This window comes from Gymnodraco acuticeps, unplaced genomic scaffold (assembly GCF_902827175.1).
Source record: "Gymnodraco acuticeps unplaced genomic scaffold, fGymAcu1.1, whole genome shotgun sequence".
Lineage (NCBI taxonomy): Eukaryota > Metazoa > Chordata > Actinopteri > Perciformes > Bathydraconidae > Gymnodraco > Gymnodraco acuticeps.
This window is the reverse complement of record NW_022990126.1, coordinates 439419-462225: the sequence shown is the minus strand read 5'-3', so window position 1 is coordinate 462225 and position 22807 is coordinate 439419. Positions and strand designations below refer to the sequence as shown.

At 41.5% G+C, this 22807-nt stretch overlaps 1 long non-coding RNA gene across 1 annotated transcript; it reads right to left on the bottom strand.

Moving 5' to 3' along the window:
* Positions 1-330: 330 nt before the first annotated feature.
* Positions 331-2649, bottom strand: LOC117546486. The gene is made up of 5 exons (XR_004569013.1): positions 2375-2649; positions 1426-2132; positions 1127-1301; positions 785-994; positions 331-497 (listed from the first exon to the last, which is right to left on the bottom strand). It is a non-coding gene; the product is annotated as an uncharacterized LOC117546486 (long non-coding RNA).
* Positions 2650-22807: the final 20158 nt, after the last annotated feature.

Here is a 22807-nt window from a genome sequence, read left to right as displayed (position 1 = left end):
AGAGGCAGGGCGAAAGGCATCAGAGGCAGAGCGTCAGGCATCAGAGGCAGAGCGTCAGGCAACAGAGGCAGAGCGTCAGGCATCAGAGGCAGAGCGTCAGGCATCAGACGCAGGGTGACAGGCATCAGAGGCAGAGCGTCAGGCATCAGAGGCAGAGCGTCAGGCATCAGAGGCAGAGCGTCAGGCATCAGAGGCAGAGCGTCAGGCATCAGAGGCAGAGCGTCAGGCATCAGAGGCAGAGCGTCAGGCAACAGAGGCAGAGCGTCAGGCATCAGAGGCAGAGCGTCAGGCATCAGAGGCAGGGTGACAGGCATCAGAGGCAGAGCGACAGGCATCAGAGGCAGAGCGTCAGGCAACAGAGGCAGAGCGTCAGGCATCAGAGGCAGAGCGTCAGGCATCAGAGGCAGAGCGTCAGGCATCAGAGGCAGGGTGACAGGCATCAGAGGCAGGGTGACAGGGTGTGCAGCAGCAGAGCAGCACTGAGATCAGTTCAGGGACTTGTGGAAAGACAAACAACAGGTGGTTTTGATTAGAAAGATCCATTATGTCTCAACTGAAACCTGTTAAATGGCACAATTGGAACAATAATGACTTCTTTGTTGTATAAAAAAGTTGCATAAAATATTGTTCTCTGATGCTCATTATTAAATGACTGCACATTGATTTTGTTCTGACTCTCAGATTCTGTAACGGTTGTACATGACACTGCCAGACAGGTTCATTAGTGCTGCACAGACATGCACAATCCTATCCATCATGGCCTCTTCTCTCTTCTGTCTCTCACCCTGCAGTCTCTTCACCAGGCGCAGAGGAAGTGGGCCATCCAGAATGTGGTACCGGCTCTTCAGGGCCCCAATGACTCTCTCTGCAGACCACAGATCGCAACATCTTCGGCTGACAATTGTTTTCGGCCCCTCGTGAAAGACGGTGTGATGAGCTGTGCACCCAGAACAGCAAAGTCATCCTTCAAAGTGAAGCCCCTGTCGGCTAAAATCTGAAATAAACATCACAAATACTTAAAAACACTACTTTACTTCAACAGCAACTCAAAAATGGTAACTATGGGTAAATAATAAATTCACAAATAAGACCTAAATTAGAAACAAAAAAACAGTTAAATTGTTACCTGATCTCCTGCATGGTGGAACTTCTGAGATAAGAAGTCTGAGTTCCTTACAATATGCACATCTGAAGCCCTCCCTCCCCAGCCTTTGGAGAGATATGTGATTGAGCCAGATGGGTGACATGCAATGAAATACTTCACTGTTGTCCAGTTTTTGTATTTTGAGTAGGTGATAGCTCTGTGAGAAGAGACAGTCGTTAGTAATACTTATCTATAAATTGTGTACATATACACAGACAGCCAGGTAAGTATTACAAAAACCTGACACTTTATGCATGCTATCAAAAAGAAAAATATCTCACCTTGTTTTCAGCTTCTTTGAGTGTTCAATTCTGATCTCAAAGCAGTCGATAATTGCAGTCACTCTAGGGTACTGGAAGAGAACCTCTGCTGGTACTGTGCTTCTGATACACTCTCCATCAGGCCATTTAATCAAAAAAGAAATGTTGGCGTACATCAAATCCAACCATCGGGAGAATACATCCAGGAAAGTGCTATGTGCCAGGTCAAATATTCCACACATCATATCGGTTGAGGGGTTCTGCCGCAGTTTCACCAGAGTAATAAAGAGCTGGTCTTGTGTTGACATCTTGGATGTTTTCTGTGACTTAACAAACTGTACCAGGTACTGATGAAGAGTGTCAAATACTGTCCATGACAGGCCTGTCATGACTTTACATTTAGTGTCATTTTCTCTCTGTTTACCGACATTTTCAACGTCTCCAATTCTCTGATGGCTTCAGCTCGCTCCTTCATGGCCTCATCTCTTTCTCTTCTTAAACTATACAATTCTTCATAAAGTTGTTTTCTCTCTAACTCCTGAAGAGGTATGGGAGCTTCTGATGTTGGGGATTCTGGTGCTGGGCCCTCTGATGTTGGGCAGACTGAACACCCTCACGCTTCCTCCTTCTCTCCAGCCTCTGAAGTACTGACCTGGGAGACTTTGTCTTTTTATGTGGGAACAGCGAGGGTGTGTAGTCTGGGTGGGCTATGTCCTCGTTTTTTAAGCCTAGGGCAAGACAGTTCACAAACGAAATGAGAAGGGGATAGAAGGGGGTGAAATACATTTTAACTGCAGAAAGCTCGGAAGCTACCACCAGTGTTGTTAGCATAGCTGTGTTTTTGTATACTCAAGCAAGGTAGCCTGCATAACGTAGTAGTTAGTTAACTTCTCTTAAAACTAGTAATTGAACATTCATGTTAACTACGAAACAATTTAACACTGTTATTGTGTGAATAACGTTGTCATACCTGTAATGAAGTGCTGACTACAGACGTACACATGTTTGGATTTTGGATCCCACAGGTGGCCTAACTCATCCTCCCGACGGATCGCTTGAAGCCACCGGGTTCTTCTCCTGGGCTCTGTGCTCCCGTTGGGCAAAATATAAAATTTTAGATTTGGATTTTTAAGCTTGTTAGTTGTACAAAAGGGCACACTGCAGCTCCTGGGCATTGTGGAAGCCGGTTTGTTTTCCCCCTCGGCGCGAACCGGATGTGACGTTTTGTGGGCGTTCCCTCGCTTGCCGACTGTATCTATAATAAATAACTGCCTTTGCTTTGCTTTGCCTCACACAGCCTCAGTCACTCAATCACCTCGTCCACTGTGTGTGTGCCTCTCTGTGACAAGCTAAACGTCATGGCACAGTCCAAATTGTATTGTTAAAAATACAGAAAGGAGTGGGAATCAAACCCTGAGTATAAAGGATGGTTGAAGCCATTTATTGGAGATGACACACGGGCATACTGCCTTTATTGTAAGGGGGATTTCTATGCCAAACTGTCTGACATCAAGAAGCATGTTAAAACCCAAAAACATACTCAAAAGGCAAAGCCTTATGACAGTGCCACTCAAAGCAAAATGGCATTATTTAAAACTAGGGCTGTCAAGTTAACGCGTTAACGCAAAAAAACATTAACGCCACTAATTATTTTAACGCATGTGTATTTTTTGTCCTCGGCCGCCCCGTAGTTTCAGAGCGCATCGAGTTTAAAATACCATCTACAAGCTGATGCTGACAGCCCCGCTCCTGCCGCCCGCTTGTGGCAGACCACACTTCCACGCTCACCGGCAGGCACCGACTGGCTGTTGGGAGGACCGGGAGGGTGTGTGTATGTGTGGCCCGAGCGAGCGAGAGAGAGACCTTACGTGCATTGTTGTTGTTAGCATCTGGTGCTAGCTAGCTGCGCTAACGGATATAAGGAGCTGTTTAAATGAAAACAGAGGAGCGACATTTCGCCGACAACTGCGCCGAGCACTTGACTTTATGCAGGAAGCCAGACAGTGGGACATTGTACGAAAAGTCAGCACACTCAGCACGGATAGTGTGCGCAACATGATTGCAGCGTCCAGGCAGCTCCCGTTCGAGCATATGCCTTGAGTTGCACATAGCTCCAACGATCCATCACACACACACACACACACACACACACACACACACACACACACACACACACACACACACACACACACACACACACACACACACACACACACACACACTTTGTATTGTATTATTGTATGAGAGAGGTTCCAGGTTGAATTGAGGTGAATATTTGTAATGTTCAGAGGTTGTTGTGTTTAATATTCATGAGAATATTTGTCGTTGTTCAAATGATAATAAACATTAGCATAAAGCATATTTGTCCACTCATATGTTGATAAGAGTATTAAAAACTTGAAAAATATTCCTCTAAGGTACATTTAGAACAGATAACAAATTTGCGATTAATCGCGATTAACTATGGACAATCATGCGATTAATCGCGATTACATATTTTAATCGACTGACAGCCCTATTTAAAACTAAAACAATTGACCCTGCAAAAAAGGCTGAAGTCATCATGGCTTTAGCTATGGCTGAACACTGTTCAATGATGGCATGTGATCATATTGGGTAGGCATGTAAAGCTGCTTTCTCGGACTCCACTGCTGCTAAGCACTTCAAAGTGCACTGAGATGATAAATGGTGTTCTAGCACCATACTTCCTGAAAAAGTTGGTCGCAGATGTGGGTGACCAGCGTTTCAGCCTCCTCCTTGATGAGTCCACTGATGTCAGTGTTTCTAAGTACCTGGGGGTTGTGATAAGGTACTTTAGTAGCACAAAACAAACAATTGTCTCAACATTTCTGGGGCTTGTTCAGTTGGAGGGAGGACATGCCAGATCTATAGCCCAAGCTCTTGTGGCTTTCCTGGAGAAGTGTTGTCTCAAAAAAGAGAAACTCCTGGGGATAGGGACTGACAATGCCTCAGTTATGACGGGGAATAAGAATGGGGTCCATAAAGTGCTGAAGGAGGAGTATGGCATCAAAGATCTGGTTCTTATTTGCTGTGTGTGTCATTCTCTGCAACTTGCTGTAACTCATGCTTCTAATGACACCCTCCCCCGTAGTGTGGAGTACTTGGTACGGGAGACCTATAACTGGTTTTCAGTGTCTCCAAAGCGCAGGGACGCCTATAAGGCCATATATGAGACCAACAACTGTGGGGAGCAGCCCTTACAAATAACCAAGGTGTGTGCGACACATTGGCTCTCCATTGAACCAGCGGTTACACGCGTTTTGGACCAGTGGGAGGCGCTTAAACTGCATTTTGCAGTCACCAAGTCCAGTGAACACTGTTACATGGCTGAGGTTTTACACTCCATGTACAGTGATCCTCAGAACATTTTGTACCTCACTTTTTTGAAGTCGGTGCTGGGTGAGGTGCAGTTGGCGATCAAGGCTTTTTAGGGAGAGCAGGTGGATCCTTTGAAGCTACTTGACAGCTTGGTTAGCCTGATCAAGTCTGTGAGTAGCAGGGTGCTGAATCCACTTGCCAATATTGATGTTCTCAAAGAGCCAATTGATGGATACATCAGTCCCTCACCGTACCTTGGTTACCTTTTTGAGTCCAAGGCAGCTGAGCTCCTTCTTGCGCCTGAGGAGAAGAACCAGGTCCGAAACCATCTCCCTCACTCACGAGTTGAGGTTGAGACTACCAGACAATATTGAGGCATTGCAGTACATGTCCGTTTTCAATGTAGAGAAAACTCTAAACCACAGTAAGAGCCTGGGAGAAATCGAAAAAATAGCCAAGCTCCTTGGCTACTCTCCAGCAGATATAGACAAGATTGTCCAGCAGTGGCGTTCCATCCATCTGAGAAAGTGGAATGAAACAAAGAACACATTGGGCTTCTGGGTTGAGGTTTGGAAGTTCAGGGATGCAGCTGATAACAATCAATTTCATGAACTTACCATGGCTGCTGTGTCTGTGCTGTCCTTGCCACACTCGAATGCTGAAGTCAAGAGACTATTCAGCCAGATGAGTGTGGTAAAAAGCAAACTCAGAAACCGGATGTCCTTGCAGACCCTGAACTCCATCCTTTATGTCCGATATGGTCTGAAGCTGTCTGGTGATGCTTGCTATGAGCACAAGCTGCCTGATGACGTTTTGCAGCTATTTGGCACATCAGCTGCTTACTCATTTAAGTCAGCTCCCTCAGTTGCTGAACCTGCCATAGAACGCCTTGACCAAAATGATGACATGCTCTTTCTGTGAGCCAGCACAGTGTGAGTGGAGGGGGGTCTGAAATAAACCAACAACAAATGTTCAAGTTTTAGTGTGTTGTAGGCTCCTAAGTGGAGCATATGGTTAGTAAACCCCAAAGAAAACTCTTTAAAAAATGTTTTTAAAAACGTTATAGTAATGGCAAAAATGTTCATGTTTTTCTCTGACTTGTTGTAGGCACCTAAGTGGGGCATATGGTTTGTAAACCCCAAATAAAAGTAAAACAATTTTTTAATCATAAACCAAACTTAAGAAAACCCACACAAAAAAAACTATAAAAGAAAAAAAAAATGAAAAAAACGTAAGTAACTCTGCCAGAGTGTCTCTTTTGGGTCACTTTGCTGGTCCCAAGCCCGGATAAAAGAGGAGGGTTGGATGTATAGCTAGCAATTCCACCATTGAATATTCTAGCATTTAACATTGGAACAAATGTGATTTATGTAATGCGGGTCAAGACAAACCATTAAAGTCATTAAATAATTGTTGAGATTAGGCGTATTTCAAAATATCAACAGAAGAAAGGTAATTTGTAGTCCTAAACATGTTTTAAAAAAGAAAAGAGTACTAGCAAAAGTTCTGAGTTATGTTCTGCTTAAGCAAAAAAGCAAAAAAGTAATTTTACCTTGCAGAATAGAGACATTTCTGATCTACTGTCGTCTGGATTTAACTCCGGTGGTTTCAAGTTTTGATCCTTGAAGGGTTGGGAACGTTTTTTGTACTCCCCTCTACCATGCTCTCTCCTACAGCCGCCATTGCATGCTATGCAAATTAGGCGATGACGTCATTTAGCGACTTATGGCGACTTTTCGGACAGCCAATAGCTACTTTCCTTACTATGGAGTTGGCAACAGCTGCCTGCGTGTGGATAGAACACCCCCAGAATAACCAGCATTTCAATTATTATAATACTACAAGTGAAAATATATGCAAGTATTGATCATTTGTGTTGTTTGTGCTGTACTATACGTTCTGTTTCTTCATTGTGTTAAGTGAGAAGTAAAGCTGTGCTATGAAAGTTAGCTTGTGCTACCTTTAGATCCATAACAATGCAAGCTAAGTAGCCTAACAGTTAGCTACATAGTGTAGTGGAAATTGTATTATATCCTGATATGTTTTAACCAAATGTGTCTCATTTGGTTAGATGTGCTGTTTTCCTCTATCTATACTACTTCAAGGCCACAGAGCTGTTTTGGCTATTGGGTTGAGACTCACACAAAGTCACACGAGAACTTCTACAGCTCAAGGCCAGGTGTCTAATAACAATGTGACCGTGTGAAGACAGATTTCTTACCTTCCCACCCTTTCCTCAATATAAGCTTGAAAACTATATTGAACTGCGCGCACTCGCACAGACTATCCTATACTCTGTGAGACCTGTGTCTATATTTTATTGTATCTGATGTTTGTTCGAATAAACATCACCAGAAAGACAACTCTGTCTGATTCACCATTTATTTGTTTTCTGACTTGTACTCTACAGTATTGGGGTTTTTAGATTTCCATAACAATTGGCGCTGCGAGCAGGGTCTCTGCAAGTTCGATTGGGAACACCTCCGGACGCTGGTGGTGGGCACTCCAGGATCCGCGGATCTTCCTCTACCCCGACAGAAACCGTATGGGACGAGAGGACCAGCGCCGGGGGGTGGAACCGATTGACTTCACGAGATCCAACGAACTCAAAGGCTTTCCAATACTGGGTGACATGTACAATGTCTAAATTGTTTAAAGTTAAACGTAATTAAAACTCCATGACGTTTATGAAAGGGGCTGCTCGAAGAGGGTTTATCCCGTCGTAGATAGTGGGTTTACGATTAGTTTTTTGTGTGATTTGTACTGTGAAACAAACATCACATAGGGTTTATCCCGTCGTAGATAGTGGGTTTACGATTAGTTTTTTGTGTGATTTGTACTGTGAAACAAACATCACATAGGGTTTATCCCGTCGTAGATAGTGGGTTTACGATTAGTTTTTTGTGTGATTTGTACTGTGAAACAAACATCACATAGGGTTTATCCGGTCGTAGATAGTGGGTTTACGATTAGTTTTTTGTGTGATTTGTACTGTGAAACAAACATCACATAGGGTTTATCCCGTCGTAGATAGTGGGTTTACGATTAGTTTTTTGTGTGATTTGTACTGTGAAACAAACATCACATAGGGTTTATCCCGTCGTAGATAGTGGGTTTACGATTAGTTTTTTGTGTGATTTTTACTGTGAAACAAATGAGGTGATTTTGTCATGGGAGCAAGGCAAAGTAGGGGGCTTGTACACCCTCCTGAGGGCCCGATTGTAGACGTCATGAGAGTAAAATATGGTGAAAACAGTCTGTCTAAAGAATAAATATATGGACGGAAATGTTTGGATTTCCAAAGGGAGGTTTTTGAGTAAATTAAAAATCAAGAAGTCTAAAGAATACATTTATTCTTCAAGAAGAAGTAGAAATACAAAGAGGAGGATTAAAGTAAAAGACTTATATAGAAAACTGGACACTCACAGAAAGTGTTTATAATAAATACTGGGAGGATTAAGCAGAATGCCGTGAAAGAAGGCAGTTGGCATTGGGCATTAAAGAAAATATTAAGGTTGAAGATGAATGTGAAGAAAAGAAGGAAAATAAATTATTTCCAAAACCATGTAAACCCCAGACATCTCTGTGTTCTTCCATTGCAGGCCTGAGTGACCTCTCCTCGACTGGGTATCCTTTCCTTCCCCCGGGGTACAACCCTGGCAATCCGGCTGGCCCACCTCAACCACCTCCACCGCCACTACAAGCCCCAGCCATGCAGTCAACTCCAAGCTCGCCACCCCCATCAGCCCCAAGTAGATGGGGACAACAGCGGGATAAACAAACCCAAGCCCAAGCAAGTGTTTGGGCAACACACCTCAGTAATGCCTTTCTCAACGGACTCACAGACACAGCGCAAGCTACGCAGAATGCTGACCAGTCACAATACCGAGGGAGAGGCAGAAGAGGTTTTCCGAGGCAGAAGACGGTACATATTTGAAATATGACAGTGAAACAGCATTTGAGAAATGTCCCACACTAACTTTAGCTATCATGGGTGTTGATGTTCTATAGTAAAAAGGGCAGATTTGCCTGATTGCAAATTTAGTGGTAGATTTATGTACTCAATAGGAGCGGCTGGGGTGATTGTAAAGGAGAAGTTTTTGTATCACTTCACAGTAGAGATAACGGTGATGATAGTCAATCCATTTCCCACATCAGTAAAAAACCAGTTTCTTTTATCCTCCGTCTGCCTAATAAATTTACTGGGCAGAGATCTGAAACTCCGGTTCGGCTTAGATCTCATTTATTCCACAAATGAGGGGTTTAAAGTCCGGCAGCCATCTCCTACGATGGTTCAAAAACTGGCATTTGATGATAAAGAACTGTGTGAATGTGTATTAAATGGCTTTTGACATATCCTGATTCTCAGGTGTTGTTGCGGGGTGACTGATCAACGTGTTTTTCCACCAGCTGTGTTCATGGACTTCTCATTTGCATTATACGTGCTAACGTTGTTGATGATCCGTGTAAATGTGGTTCCCTGACCGGGAATGATGAGAGTTTTTCTGTTAGAATGTGGGAATGAGGAGCTCATGCTTAAAACTAAGCTTGAAGTTGGCTGCGCAGCTGCATTCCTGTTGCACACCCACACAACACAAACTGTGTCAAATCCCAGGGGCGGTCAACACATTTCACTAGTCAGGGGCCCCACTGATAGATAGAGGGATTTGGATCCAATCGTTAAAGATTTGGAGTCAGTCACTGATTGGACACCTACACACACAGAATATGTTATGTACTATGTCAGGTGACATGTATAAGATGAAAATGTGCACAAACGTAGCCGTTCTGCGCACATTGCTGTTGGTTGAGGATGATGAGGTAATTCTCATATCTCTGAGCTTCCTGCCGCGCTTTCAGATGGGCCATGCTCACTCTGGGCAGCTCACAGATATGACGTAGGTTTAATGTCCATGTTGATGGACTCAGTGTTTACCTCTCTGCTTAAACAAGGGGTCATTATTCCATGCAACGATTCCGGTACGTACTTCAGTGTTTCCTGTCAAAAAGATCAGAGACAAAACCTCCTGACGAGTGGAGATTTGTCCAGGATTTACAGCTGTAAATGCTATGCAGCTATGCCCGCTCGTCCCAAGTCGCTTATCTGATTACTCCAAAAGTTCCAGCCTCTGCAGCATTTTTTTTACTGTAATAAGATCTCTCAAATGTATTTTTCAGTGTTCCTGTACACAAAGACAGTCAATTTTGTTCACATTTGAATATAAGGGTAAACCTTACAGATTCACACGTTTGTGTCAAGGCTACTGTGTACAACCAGGCATTGTGTACAAGGTTGGTCTCTCTCCAGAACAGTGTGGAGCTGATACCATTTCCTTGTTAAAATACCTCGCAGCCGAAGGCCAGAAGGCTAATTTGTCTAAACTCCAATATGTACAAAGAACAGTTACATTTTTGGGTCATGTCATTTCAGGAGAGGGGAAAACGCTTTCAGATAACTCACTAAGCGACAGATGATGTCATTCTTGCGTATGTGTGCATAACACACGGCTGTTGTTATGCTTGCTGTGATGTTACATTAGTCCATTCTCTGCTTGTAATTATGCCGTTACAAGTTTCAAAGTTGTATTTATCATCTGAATTTGCCGAAACAAGTTTGGTATTCTGAAGACCAATACTTGGTTTGTTCTAAAACAGATGAAAACAAACTGTCTTTTATACAAAATGGAAGTATTATACAAGTAAAACTACATGTTGCTTTAATCCCATGTAATTGTAGAATGAACACAGTCTTCCTTTGTATAAGTAAGGTGTTCTGAGTAGTCAAAATTACCTAAAATCATTGTACACATTGGTAAATATTATTTTCCACTTGTTACCATTGTGAGGCTATATTTACGCAGCTCTGCGTGATTTAGTAGCTAGAATTCAGACTAATGCACTACCAGAGGTGGAATAAGTACTCAGATCTTTTACTTGAGTAAAAGTAGAAGTACCAGAGTGGTACAGTAAAAGTCCTGCATTCAAAATGTTCCTCAAGAAGAAGTAGAAAAGTATTATCAAAATATAATACGGTAAAAGTAGTCATTGTGCAGATTGGTCCATTTCAGAATAATATATATGATATGTTTTATAATGATTGATCATGAAAAAGTGTTCTCAAAGCTGGTAAAGGTGCAGCTAGTTTGAATGACTTTGTATACTGCAGGGTAGCTGGTGGATTTACTCCAGGTGGAACTAAAGTCTGATTCAACACTTGATTAGATTTCACATCATTCATCCACATCTATGAAGTAACTAAAGGTATTAAATACATGTAGTGAAGGAAAAGTAGACCGTGTACCTCTGACTTATGTTCACTGCCAACCTAAAGTACCTAAAAGAATAGTAATCAATAATGTATTGGAAAGTTATTTGGCTGATTGTTTTTATATCGGCTCAGCCAGGTTATATGGGAGGCCCAGTCTACGTACACTCTAAAAACAAATGCTTGGCTTAACAAAGAGAATCAAGGCAATAGGTTGCATCGATGGTTATTGAGTTAAGACAACTTCTAATGACATTTTGTTAAAGCAACAAAGTTATTTGAGTTAGGGGAGAAGGCGTTTCCTCTACAATCAGGTGTTTTCAATTACCACTTACTTAATAATTGGTAGCATAAACACAAGTTTTTAAGTTGATTACTCCAAAAGTTCCAACTTGTTTTACCGTATGATTTAAATGTAATCTTAAATTGTGTATACTTAATTACCACATGTTGAACATGGACAGATGTTTTTAAGTTGACAGCCATTTGTAAATTAAGTTGCTCCAAATAATATTGTATTCAATAGGGTTTTTCTCTTAGCTTTTCCATGTTTTGCCTTTAAAGAAAGAAATTAATTGATTCCACAACAAAAATATTAGGCAATTCATTTTATTTTTGAACTGCAGTTGGTTATTTCAACACATGATGTTTCAATCAGGAGAGTTTGAATTTCGAGTTGTATTTGAATGACAAAAGATGACACTCACCTTAAAATGTCCTTTGTATATTTCTATTTGTCTTAACTGTGGGAACTTGTCCAGGCATCTTAAGTGGGAGTGGACTTGAAATCCTTAACTCAAGGTGTAGAACAATTAAGTTATCAAGCCAATTGCATTACAATACCTCAACTTGAATTTAGGGTGAAGTCAATTAACGCAGAAATCAGAGTTCAAATGACACAATTAAGTTGATGTAATTACCAACATTATTACATCAACACAACTTATAAATTAATGTTGCAACTTAAACTGTTTATCTAAAATCAATTAACTCACATTTTTTATCTTGCAACCAGTGCATTTAATTAAGTGGAGGTGAAAGGTCGCTTGAATTGGGTTTTTAGATGTACAGATCACTCATTTTGATATTAATATTAAACTTAGTTTTCTTTTCTTAAATTTTTCATCCTCGTGAAGAATGCTATCACGAAACACACATTTGGTTGTTTATAGCATAAAGAACATCTGAGTTAATGTGAGGTAGGGACATACTCATTTGAGTATGTGCATATAAATATGTAATTTACAACAGCTGTAAGATGCTTGAAAAGTGCACCTTGAAAAAGCTTGAAAAGTGCACCTTGAAAATGCTTGAAAAGTGCTTGAATTTGATTTTGGAAAAGGTGTAAGAAACCTCTTATTGACCTTTGCCTGAAGGTGACGAACACGACTGTGTGCACACCTAGACCGGACTTAAAAGACGTTCCTCTAACCAACGCTGACCTCATTTTGTATGTTGATGGGTCTGCCTCTCGCGACCAAGGGGGCACTAATCGGGTGGGGTTTTTCCTGTTGTTTCAGATTCTGCTGTACTCCGTTCCGGATCAATCCCATGTCACCTCTCATAACAAGCAGCAGAGCTCATCGCACTAACTGAAGCCTGCACGTTTGCAGAAGGCAAAACCGTGACTATTTACACTGACTCACGCTATGCTTTTGGGGTAGTACACGATTTTGTGGCTATTTGGAAGTGTAGACAATTTCTGCAAGCAGTACAGACCCAGTTTCCCTAATAAATTGGGTCTGCTAATTTAGCTGCTGACTCAGCCGCAAAGAAAGAGTCTGATTCCTCTCGCACCTCACGCACCTTACACTCATTTGTTAGAATGCCTGTCTCCTCCTTCACTGACAACATGTCGTCACTTCAGCAGCTAGCTACACCAGTTGAGAAGGCTCGGTGGAAGGCTGTTGGGGCTGTTTTTGACACATGGGTTGGACAATGTGTCAAAAGGGGGCATGTTAGAGGCTATAAATCAGAAGGGGGGTGAAGGGGGGTAATTTGCATTAAGCAAAATTCATTTGAGCACCTAATGCTGGATTTCATTGAGCTTAGCCCATCAGAGAACATCTTAAATTAGAACAACGGTTCACATTTTGCTAAAGAGGGAACGGCACAATCAAAAACAAACTAGCAAAATGCTGTGCAGACACAGGTCTGTCATGGACACAAGCTCTGCCCATTGAGCTGATGTACATGAGGATGTGGGAACGAACACGGAGTCAACTCAGCCCATTTGAAATCCTTTTTGGGGCTCCTCCACAGATTGGACTCAAGGCTCCAGGATGTCCTCTTCCCTCCACAACTTTGTGTGAGGATGCTATGTTGCTATGTTGTATGTTAACCTGTCATCCACTTTAGCGACTGCCACTGGTCCACTTCACCATCTCCAACCCGGCGACTTCGTGCTGGTCAAGGATTTCCGGAGAAAGAGCTGGAAATCCAATCGTTGGCCCCTACCTGCGTCTGGTCAACCAGACAGCGGTCAAGGTCGCCGAGAGAGAGCTACGTGGTTCCACGCCAGCCACTGCAAGGTCGTAGTCACAGGAAAGGAGAAACGGTAGAAGCAGAAGACAACAAGTGATGTGTCCTAGTCACCAACAGAAGTAGAAGACAACAAGTGATGTGTCCTAATCACCAACAGAAGTAGAAGACAACAAGTGATGTGTCCTAATCACCAACAGAAGTAGATGACAACAAGTGATGTGTCCTAATCACCAACAAAAGTAGATGACAACAAGTGATGTGTCCTAATCACCAACAGAAGTAGATGACAACAAGTGATGTGTCCTAATCACCAACAAAAGTAGATGACAACAAGTGATGTGTCCTAATCACCAACAGAAGTAGAAGACAACAAGTGATGTGTCCTAATCACCAACAGAAGTAGAAGACAACAAGTGATGTGTCCTAATCACCAACAGAAGTAGAAGACAACAAGTGATGTGTCCTAGTCACCAACAAAAGTAGATGACAACAAGTGATGTGTCCTAATCACCAACAGAAGTAGATGACAACAAGTGATGTGTCCTAATCACCAACAGAAGTAGATGACAACAAGTGATGTGTCCTAATCACCAACTTGCACCACACTTGCACTACATACACCAAAACACACTACACACAAGGTGTCACAAGCGAGTGCCAGCTGAGCGGTTCCATATGCTCTCTGGTTCCTCGTTTGTGTCACCGGTGTGCGGAGTCTGACTGTCCGTGTCACAAAATCGACCGAAGGAATACACACACACACCCCATGGAGCATTCCCACCTCGTGATGACGGCTCGCCTGGAAAACGACAACGCAACCGTGAGCAATGTTGATACTACTGGAGAGCCTGGACAATCATAAAATGGTTCCTCTGCATACTTGCCATGATAGTTGTGTTAGGACTAGTCCTATATTTTATGTATCCATGGTCAGCACACAGCATGTCAGCCAAAATCGAGATATCTAAGAGGTACATGGGGAAAGCAGGGCGAACCACATGGGCAGAGGGGCTGGTCAAGACAGGGATTGGTAACATTACTCTAAGGGATGGGGAAGATAGCACAGTGCAGTTACGGTGTTTACAATATCTCGTATTGCATATTCAGTGCCCCTGGAAGAATCCTTTCTAACGTAGCATTCCCTGATGTTAACCATATTTCCCTCCAACTGGCCTGGCCCAGTGATGTGGGGTTTAGCTCGCCACAAGATTACGGTTGGTTGTGCGGCGACAAGCTCTATCAAGTTCTGGCTCGCCTCTGGATAGGTACATGCACTCTAGTGGATTTGAATCCAGCAGTCACGGTCCTCACGTCCTTAATGTACACGACACATCATTACCCAGAGTTCCAACACCACGAACACCACAAGGTAAAAAGCCCATAACATAGATACCTTACACGTTCGGCTAGAGAACCTCACTTACGAGACGACGCAAGGCTTCCAGGTCATGCCCCATTCATAATAGCCTCTAGAATATGCTCATGCAGCAATTTGCTCTTGACCTGTGTCATATTATATGTCTGTTTGATTATCCCAATACTGAAGAAGTGCGTTTCCAGCATGGTATCTTTAGCTTTCGTTCAGTATACTGCTATTCCATTACAAGACAATCCTTTGCGCCACAGTGAGATAGACCAGCTAGAATCAGAAGAGTCTGATTCCGACACTAAAATATAATCAATATAATCATGTGAATTGAGTGTACTCTCCTCTTATGCTTACATTATATTGGAGTCTGTCCTCCACAAAAACAGCCAGTTTTCTATGATATATTTGTGATGTGTTTACTTAAACCAGTGATGGAGTGTATTCATTGATGTGTTATATCAGTCTATCCTGTCATTTGTTTTTTATTGATCAAGTATGATCAAAAGGGGGGAATGTAGTGGACATTTTATTATATCCTGATATGTTTTAACCAAATGTGTTTCATTTGGTTAGATGTGCTGTTTTCCTCTATCTACACTACTTCAAGGCCACAGAGCTGTTTTGGCTACTGGGTTGAGACTCACACAAAGTCACACGAGAACTTCTACAGCTCAAGGCCAGGTGTCTAATAACAATGTGACCGTGTGAAGACAGATTTCTTACCTTCCCACCCTTTCCTCAATATAAGCTTGAAAACTATATTGAACTGCGCACACTCGTGCAGACTATCCTATACTCTGTGAGACCTGTGTCTATATTTTATTGTATCTGATGTTTGTTCGAATAAACATCACCAGAAAGACAACTCTGTCTGATTCACCATTTATTTGTTTTCTGACTTGTACTCTACAGTATTGGGGTTTTTAGATTTCCATAACAATAGCTAGCAGTGAGTGAGCATTCAGACACCGGCGCACACACTCAAACAGACTCGTGTGCCTGACTCTACCAACAGGTTTTCATGATTCTGTTTAGATATGCAAGTATAAGCCATGATAGCTTATTTTATTAACACGCTAATTTGATATGAAAATCAATGGTGGCTGAGTTAACTTTGTAGGAAAACCTACCGTCCATGATGCCCCTGAGCTGTGTTTTATTTGTTAACTTCATATTTTTCATTTCCTAAAACATTTATTTTCCTCTCATATTAACAGTGTGGATCATTGAGACAGCGTGGCGTCCAGAGTCTTATCCCGTGTTCCCACTTCCTCTGAGGGGACAGCACGGAGGGGGGGGGGGGGGGGCATGAAGAAAGACCTGCACCAGCTTCATCCACGCGTTGTTGTTATCACTGGCTCAGTGTCATTTCATTTGACCAAATGTCTTTACATTTAATAGATTGTATTATTATCCACCTTTTTGTTTTATGTCCTTTTATTTAAAACATTCTTTGAGACTTCTTCTTCTGGTTCAAATTTCAATAAATGTAATTTGTATAATCACTCTTTTGTCTTTATTCTACATAAAAATGTTAGAGATTCCATTCAAATCTGTTGATGATTCAGATCTCCCTCAGGAATAGTATGTCGAATTTTTAATGCTAAATGTATATCATTTTCTCACAGGATATAGAATGCAGACACACAGTTTGTATCCATTGTGTATGAATGCTTCAGCTCTTCAGACCAACATAGTAAGATGTGAGCATGGTCCTTAATATGCAGCCTAGGTCTGCTCTGTTTCATAAAGCAAATCTGCCACTTTTTATTGTAGAATTTGTTAAATTAAAGCAGTCTTTAATTGTTTGTCCTAAACATAGCAATATATGCTTTTGAAATGTAACATGTCTTTGAAAAAATAACAGTATACAGTTTATATTGTGTATCACCTTTAGCTTGAAAATACATAGTTGTGTTTTTTTAATCTATGAAATAAATAGACAGACACTTTATCAATCCCAAATTGGGAAATTATTTAACAGGAGCAGTGTGTTCAGGTATTAAAATATTTAAAGTTGGAATAAAGTATAAACTACACAACACAAGTATAATTAAATAATTATAGGCCCGTCTCTATATTGTCAGTTCTGGCTAAGGTTCTTGAACGCCTAGTGAGTGAACAGGTAAAGGAGTTTTTATGTACAAATGACATCCTGTCTAAACATCAGTCAGGCTTCAGAAAGCAACACAGCACCATCACTGCCACAATGAAAGTGGTGAATGATATAACGAATATTTTAGACAATAAGCAGAGTTGTGCAGCTCTATTTATTGACCTATCCAAAGCGTTTGATAATGTCGATCATCGCATCTTAAAGCAGAGGCTACTCAGTATCGGCATATCCAGCCATGCAGTGGGTTGGTTTGTGAACTACCTCTCTGAAAGGTCCCAATGTGTTCACTTTGATGGGCTGTCTTCTGAGTGGTTAAACATTGCAAATGGTGTTCCTCAAGGTTCTGTTTTAGGTCCACTTTTATTCTCCATCTACATCAACAGCTTAGGTCAAAATGTGGATGAAGCTACTTTACATTTTTATGCGGATGATACCGTGATGTACTGTGCAGGTCCCTCCATTAAGGAGGCTGGTGTTAAATTACAGGCTGTTTTTAACATTATTCTGACTCAGCTCTCTGAAATAAAGCTTCTTTTAAATGTTGAGAAAACCAAGGTAATGCTCTTCTCTAAAGCTAAAAAGACACCAGAGCCTGTTTTAGATATTGTAACTACGCAAGGAATAAAACTTGAAGTGGTTACCTGTTACAAATACCTTGGTATCTGGCTTGATGATTGTCTCACTTTTAAACTTCATGTCAATAACCTGCTTAAAAAGCTGAGGGTTAGGCTAGGTTTCTTCTACAGGAACAAGTCCTGTTTCTCGCTTGAGGCCAGGAAAAGGCTAGTCACTGTGACCTTTTTACCTGTGCTGGACTATGGGGATTTGATTTATATGAATGCACCTGCCAATTGCCTGGTCAAGTTAGATGCTGCGTATCACAGCGCACTGAGATTTGTGACAAACTGTAAAGCATTAACCCATCACTGTACCCTGTATGCAAGGGCTGGTTTGCCTTCGCTAACTGTACGGAGGCTCAGTCACTGGTACATTTTTATATACAAAGCCATGTTAGGGAAACTTCCATCTTATATCTGCTCCCTGATCTCACGGCGAATTGTAAGTGGCTACTGCCTGAGATCGCATGCTGTGGTTTTATTAAATGTGCCAACTACTAGGACTGTCTTAGGGAAGATAGCTTTTAGATGTGCAGCTCCTCTGTCTTGGAATAGTCTGCAATTGAAATGGAAACTGAGCAATCTGGTGCTACTAAATGTTTTTAAAGCTCGGTTGGATGCTACTCAATCGGAAGCTGTTGGTACCTGTTTATGTGGATAGTTATTGTAGATTGTAATCCCTGTAATGATGCTGTAAGATGTCCTTTTTGTTGTTCTGTTTATGTTTTTATGTTTCATGTGGAACCTACTTGAGCAGGTCTCCCTTGAAAAAGAGATCAATGATCTCAATGGGATACACCTGGGTAAATAAAGGTTTGAAATTAAATTAAATGAATGCACAGCAATCCATAAGATAAGTCCGATATGTTCATGAAAACTCCCCAGGAGACACCGACACTAACGTGGCCGAGTGGACTCCGGAGTTTGCTGCATGAGTTGCACTGTATGATCTGTGGTGTAGTGGGCTGTCACTCAAAAACGGAGTAGCCAATGGGGACGCACCCCTGAAAATCCCGCCTACCTGGGACGTTTGTGTCAAAATCGAAAACAAAAAATTAGGGAACACAAACGAGAAGAGCTGCAGCGAGAGCAAAAGTCTATGTAAAAAACCTATGTTAAAACAAAGAAAAAAGACTTATAGTTTACATGATTACACAAATGATTTGTTTGCAACTTATAGTTTTATTTTTGAAATTTATTTTATTTTGCTTGACTCAGTTTTTTTCTTCTTTTAAACTCATAGTTTTGCTTTATTCTGAGAAAGTGTTGCTTTATCTTTATGATACAAAACTAATCCCATAGGATGGAAATGCGCCATAAAGTGAGCCAGTCCTAACGAGGCCTAGCCATACCGAGTGAGGCCGTGTAGTGGAAATGCGCCATAATATCCTGGCCTCAGCTGAGACTATTCGAACGTGGCCACAACCGGGCCACAAACGACTGTTGGATCTGCAAGTGGGAACACACTGGACGGTCAGCTATCGTCCCTCTTTCCGTCCCGCGGCGGGCAACGGCCCAGGGCCGGCCCTCGGCATAGGCAGTATAGGCGAATGCTAAGGGCGCATCAACCCATAGGGGGCGCCAAAAATTGAAAGAAAAAAAAGTTAGAAAAAAATAAATAAAAAATTCATTTCATAACACAATTTCCCAATTTTGGATCAACAAAGTACATCTTATTATCTTATACTAACAGAACTACACCATAATTGTGTACAGCGCCCATAAACTATGGAGCACCCCCCCCCCCCCAAAATCAAGTTGAACTGCCCCAGTCCCAGTAAAAACCAGAGGTTTATGTGAAATTGTTCTTTTTTTGAAATAATGGTTTTAGTGTGCAATTATAGGTTTTAATTTTGTATTTGTGTTAATTTAAAATAAATCAAACTCCCAAAAAACGTATACAGCTTCTGTGTGCTTTTATTAACATTGGAATTGACTGTGTAAGCGGCCGCAGGGGGGAGAGCTTTAGAGAGCTCTCTCCTGAAAGACTGAGAGGCTCTGATAACCTCAGCTCAGTGAGGTAAAGGCACACCTTTATATGATCATTATAGTTATAAAAAATAAGAGAATAGATGAAAAACAGGTATAAAATACTATATGACAGTAAAAAAAAAAAAAAAAGGGGAGTGATTTGTAAAATATCCATAAAGAAAAATAAATCTGCTTACAGTTCTGTTTCATATGGATGTTGAGAGATGTATCCATAGATCTCCTAATGTTGCTCTCAAAGTGCACCAGATAGATGCTTTTAACTTCAATATTAAAAAAAAAATCTTCCTGGGGTGCATGCCCCCGGACCCCCCTAGAGGATGTTAGGTCCACCCCCCACTTAAATCATGTTCACATGGATAGGATACTACAGTTGCACACATCTTGTGTCCATATCTTTCTGTTTTGGTGGTCATGCCACAACCGTGGATGCACGAGTCATAGTGAGTGTCTGCATTTGGGGCGGGGCGCCAGCTAAAATCTTGCCTTGGGCAGCAAATTGGTCAGGGCCGGCCCTGCAACGGCCCACTACAGCTCCCCCTGTAGGGAGAGACTGTGCACCCCGATATCAAGCAAAACACTGCTTTGCTCTGCAATTGATTTAGTGGTGTTGAGGGGAAACAATAAATACAGATGAAAAAAGCACAAAAGCATTATAATGGAGAATTATAGATAAGAGAAAAAGAGGAAAGATGATCAATGTTAGTCATTTCCGACGTATGACATCTTATTGTGTTAACTGCGTTGAGTTTTTTTTTAACTTTTTCTTCCATATTGAAGAATGAAAGCATTTCTTAATCGAATGTATACAATTGTATTCTATTGCGGTCAAGCCAGCCTCCACTTGGGAAAACGGAGTCAAGCCAGCCCGCACGTTATATTGCAGTGCGCGAATATCCTATGCATTACGGTAGAGGCCTGGAAAAACTGCCTTCAAAATAAAAGTGCTTACTCGGTCAATAACAAATATACCAAACATATTCATATATAGGCTACTGAAGATTACATTAAGAAATATGTACTATATAATGTGATCAACAATAATTTAAAACAAACTACGTATAACTACCACATTATAACTGAGTGAATGTAAAACTTAAGGAGTTTAAAAATAAAATACTTTTGAAATCTCATATGGGCCTTCTGTTTTTAGATAAGAATAAATACAAAACTGTCAATCATCAAAGACTTATTTCACTTCAGGGTGATAGCAGGACACCCCAACTAGTCACTCAGAGAAAATCAGGACATTCTGGTTTAGAGTTTCAAAATAAAAGACCTTTGAAATCTCTATTATATGAGCTATCATCCCTCTGAGATTTCAAAGGTCTTTTATTTTGAAACTCTACATCAGAATGTCCTGATTTTCCTTCATGCAAGGCCTTCCTTTTTTAACTGAAAAGCAAATTAATTCAATACTGAACTCAACGTTTCACATGTTTATATGAGAGCGTTTCATATGTGTATATGAGAGTGTTTCATGTGAGAGCTTTTTACATGTGTGTGTGAGAGCGTTTCACATGTGTGTGTGAGAGCGTTTCACGTGTGTGTGTGAGATTGTTTCACATGTGTGTGTGTGCGAGCGTTTCATGTGTGTGTGAGAGCGTTTCACATGTGTGTGTGAGAGCGTTTCATATGTGTATATGAGAGCATTTCATATGTGTGTGTGAGACGGCCCCCTCATACATGGGGTTGTAATTTTTTCTTCCTAAGCAGACAGAGGCAAACATGGTAGAATATTAATGTGTGTATAGGCATCCTAATAAGATAATGACAAGAAGTATTAGCAATAATACATGTAATATAAATACACAAGTAATTTAAGGCACGCATTCAATAATATTGAGAACGGCAATTTCTTTCTCAGTTTTCTGCCAGAAATGTGTCTTTTATTCAAATGCAGTCAGTTTCAAGTGTAAAGGAACATAGAGCAAAACTAATGCAGTCCTTTCAAAACTAGGAATATTTTACTCGTGCTATGTTACCATTACACTGCTAACGGTAATTATTATTCGGCAACTGAATTATCTATGTTGAAGTATTTTGAAAACGTATTTCTGACAAAACAAGCTAAAAGATAACAATAAGTGAAGAGCTTACCGGAAACAAAGTGTTGACTGCACAATCTAGAGTTAGATGTCGGCTCCCAGTGGTCCCTTCTGATGGCAGCCAGCCATTTATTACGACGGTCTAAGTCTTTGGGGATCGATACAAACTGTAGTCCGGGGTTCCTCTGGTGACTATTGTCACAGCCCACAGCACAACAAATCCCAGGCATATCCACAAACTTTATTATTCACGATGCAGTGTTTCCCACAGAATTTGATTCTATTTGTGGGGGCACCCCCCCGGCGGGCACCCCCCCCGCGTTGTAAATGAGTGAGCCACACCGGAGTTGAGGATCTGTGGGGTTTATTCTCCCAAAAATATAATTAGCAGATGCCTTATTCCAAAGTGATTTACATTAGATTACATACATTTAACTACATTCTCCCTGGAGTAACTGAGGGCTAAGTGCCGAGTTCAAATCCCGCCTGGAACACCACCACTAGGATGTCTAACAAACAAACAAAATAAAATAAAATGTGTCTCGACTACACAACGCTTCAGATGTTCAGACAATTTGCAAAGTTTGCAGCATACTTGTTGCAAAGTTTGTACCCTTTGTCTTTACATCAGATTTTTCTTGGGCTTCCTGAACAAATATTCTAATGCCCTATCTTAAAGGGGACCTATCATGCAAAATGCACCTTTGTACGTCTTTTATACATGAATATGTGTCCCCGGTGTTCCAGGGAACTCACCAAGTGTCAGAAAACACAACCCTCTCTATTTTCCTCCTTAGCCAAATCTCTAAAAAAAAAGGGGCTGCAACGGATCTGAAAAAAACGGATCCAGATTTCAATACTTTTCTACGTCACAAAGACGTGCTCCGCTTATTGGTCAACTCTCCACCTATCAGGGGAATGAGCCACGGCCACGTGCATTGCCAAACCTCTCATTCGCATATACTATATAGGCTATCGGCAGGCTAAATCAACCCCAGTCACATCTGTGTTTTTGCCTGCTCTTGCCAGGATGTCTAACGGCCCGTCTACACAACACATCCTCACTCCCAGGTCGGCCTATGTTGACGTTATGTCAAGTCCCCTGTCGGCTTTTTCCAACGCAAGGGGGGGGGGCCTTAGCGTCCATTTTCAACGCAAGGGGGTGGGGCCTTAGCG